This window comes from Apium graveolens, chromosome 6 (genome assembly GCF_009905375.1).
Source record: "Apium graveolens cultivar Ventura chromosome 6, ASM990537v1, whole genome shotgun sequence".
In the NCBI taxonomy this organism is placed as follows: domain Eukaryota; kingdom Viridiplantae; phylum Streptophyta; class Magnoliopsida; order Apiales; family Apiaceae; genus Apium; species Apium graveolens.
This window is the reverse complement of record NC_133652.1, coordinates 300,461,440-300,465,398: the sequence shown is the minus strand read 5'-3', so window position 1 is coordinate 300,465,398 and position 3,959 is coordinate 300,461,440.

Sequence of the window (3,959 nt, the reverse complement as noted above, 5' to 3'; positions counted from 1 at the left end):
TATTAAATATTAGGTTATAAAGTTGACATCCATTCAACCGTACAACAAATGGCTAATATTCTGTACTCGCATTATGATTTTCGTAACCACGCCAACTTGCTGATTTAATATATGTTAAGATCCAAATATTTTTTGGGTCAATGACTCTTTTTATCAATTTTACATTCTCAATGGCTACGCAAACTACAATGTCAGAAATTAGTTTGTCCTTTCGCAACATAACCATGTGAAATCCTGCTCATTTAATTAGAGCTAATGTCAAAATAGATTGTATTTATAGTCAACATGGATGTATGTAAAAATAACTTGAAATCGTATTTTGGAAAAGTGAAAAAGGAACCAATATATATGTTTCAAAATCTTAAAGTGATGACTAAAATCTTAAAAAAAATTTGAAATTCAGACCCCATCCGATTGGAGAAAAGCGCGGTCCGGTTTTATCTGTCTTGTTTCGACCCGAGTAGGGGTCTTAAATAGGCCTTCTTTATTTTTAAAATCTGAACGAGTACAGACCGAAATTGAAAAATTACAAAAATTGAATTTTGATTATTTACTAGTGATTCTTATGTGTGTATGTTTGGGTAGTGAATGTAATTATATTATGAGTATTGTGTAATTATATGAAAACATTGTCGAATAAAATATTTTTAAAAAAATCGAAATATCATTATGGTACTAAACGCTAGTGAGAAAAACCGGTCAAACTTCTGATTGAGTGCTAAATGAACAAACCAAGTATATTTTTTTTATAACAAATTTATCATATCATTCATAAATACTTTTATTTAAAAAAATCGAAACATGGATATGTAACTCAACAGTAGTTAGAAATACTATTCAAACAATTGACTGATTGTTAAAATAACAGACAAAATAAATTTATTTATTTTCAAAAGAATTATTATGTCACTAGAACATATAGATCTTGACATTAATACTGTCGGATCATTTTTAAATATTTTTTAAAAAATCAATACGTCAATATGGTAATAAACGCTAGTTACAAGAACGGGTTAAATAACTAGTTGACTGCTAAAATAATAAAACAAATATGTTTATTTTTTCTAATAAATTTGTCAGATCATTAAAATATATAGATCTTGATCCGTACGGTTGGACCATTCATAAATACTTTTAAAAAATCGAAACAGGAATATGAGACTAAACACTAGTTAGAAGTACTATTCAAACAATTGGATGATTGTTAAATTTATTCTTTTCCAATAGAATTTTCATGTCACTAAAACATATACATCTTAACATCTGTACGGTTGGATTAGTTTAAAATATTTTTAAAAATATTGAAACATCAATATGATACTAAACACTAATTAGTAGAACTGGTAAAACTACTGGTTGAGTGCTAAAATAACAAATTAAATACTTTTATTTTTTCTATTAAACATTAATATATAAGTATAATCGTCTATCTTTCAGAATTTCACTACTTAAATAAATAAACATTTATGTCTTTAGAATTCGATCAACAAAATGTGACAAATAGTGGACGAAAAACATGAAAAAGAACATTTTTCTTAGTTTTCACACATTTCTTGGTAGGAAACGACTCTGATTTTTTTTTCATGTTTCGAAAAATTGTTATTTACTTTTAATAATATGTGGACCGTTGATGTGGACGATGGGGGCAAATGTTAGTATGAAATTCTATCAAAACCTACCACGATTGATAGGTAATAATTTCTCACCAAATCTGGTAGGAAATAATCTCAAAATAATTACAATATTCATTTTTTTCCTTTTTTTTTTAAATTTTAATAGTTAAAATATACAAGGCCTGATGATGTGGTTAGTGTGACCATTTCGATACCAAATTTTGGTCAAAACCTACCAATTAAAATTGGTAGGTTTTAAGTTTCCTACCAATATTGGTAGATTTTGGTGCTTGCGTGTACAAAAACTCGGTTCTACCTCAGCGATTTCTACCGGATTATATGTTGGTAGGAAATGATAGAGCAATTTTTACCAAATTTTGTTGGTAAGATTTGCTTGGTAGGAAATGCCTTTTTTTCTTGTAGTGTTTCTATTTATAATAAAAAATATATTATACGTATATATATTCATAATAAGTATATCCATCTCCAATTATATTCGATTCTCAAATTTTATATAAGTAATATTTAAATAGTATATATATATATATATTTATTATTTAAAATTTACTCTATTAGCTTTATAATATATGTATGTGTATATATCATTAAATAATGTATTTATACAAATTTTATATTATTTGCAAAAATATAATATAAATATATTAAAAAGATGAATAAAAATTAAATTTGGAAAAAATAAATAAGCTTAAATTACTTCAACATTTAACCCAATAAAATAAAACTAATTACTAATTATCTTATAAATTTTATAAAATTTAATGTAAAAAAAACTGATTGAAAATCGGATCTCGATTCGTATCCCAATAATATTTGTGTCCACATAATATACGTCGAGTCCGCATTCATATATTATCTTTAAATATTTTTTGAATTCGGATATTAATACAAATATAAATTTTCATATATTATTTTAAAATATTTTTGAATTGGGATATGAATACAAATATAAATTTTCCTGATTAAATTGGATACAATAGTCCCATCCATTTCTGAGATATCAGTCGACAGCCATACATATAAGATCGACCCAAAATTTTGAACAAATTTTTTTGCTAACTTTGATTATTTTTGAGAAAACCCAGGGAATTCTCTGTGTTTAACCCAGACAAACACAAAATGGTGATATACTATTTAATTTACAAGAATCTTTTGAGAAGGGAGTGCTCTAGTCAGCAGCAAAGTTACGGGGACCAGTCCGAGGTATTTAAAATAATAACATTAAACAAATGAAAACCTCTGATTCTAGTACGAGGTTTTGCTATACTGCTATCCACATGTCAATCATCTATACGTACGACAACGACTCAAAATTCTAAATATATCGTCCTTTTACACTTTCGCATCCAATACTAAAGGTCTTTCCGGGACTCCTAGAATCTAATTAGCTAAAAAAATTCCCACACTCAACCCTCTCAATAATTAGGTCAAATGCCTCCAGTTGTCATATTCACTGTTGGTGGAACGTGTACACAGTTTTGTTTGTAACTTGTAACAGGTTTTAGTGTTACTGCTTACTTAACATGGTATCATAACATGGTATGAGAGCTCGGTTTAGGAAATGATTCGGGTTCGAGTCCTTCCACCCCATTTATTTAATTTATATATTTGTTGTTGGTATTGATATTGGTTATATTTGTCGCAGTCAATCGTAGCGAAAAATATGATACGATTAAGGGGAGTGTTAAAGAGTATAAGATCATGTTCGGGCCTTACTCTACCACCTTAAGGTTACTGGTTACTTAATAGTATTAATCCTCTAAAGGGTTGCCAGCGCCATATATAACCCGTTCTCAAACCGGAGTATGTACTTGAAATCCAACCTGTGAACGTGGAGGGATAAGCCATGTCCAGTCTCAATCAGCTGGGTAATACTCACCGAGAAAATAATAATAGAATTAGGGGTTGTTAACTAATCAGTTCAGTCTTACTGTGTTATTAATTCGATCCTGTAAAATACTATTCAATAATTCTGCTTGTCAACAAAAAAATTTAAATTTCCAATTTGAGAATTCTCTGGTTCTCTCAAAACCGAGTACAACATTAACTAACTCTCTGAAAAAGTTAAAAATGTTATGATTATAATTTAATATTCAACAGGGGTAATGTGAGAAAGTACAATAATGGGCACAGATAGTTCCATGATTTACCCTCCTTGCTAATACCACTTTCAGCTTTCCTTAAAAAGTAAAGAGTTGATTTGGAAAACATCTCTCTAAAGCAAGACCTCTCATTTCTTCATATAGATCTACTCAAGCCTTAAAGTAGTAAGCCCTCTCAATCAGCCATTTACTTTTCTTTCTCCTCTTCTTGTCTTTATTTATATAT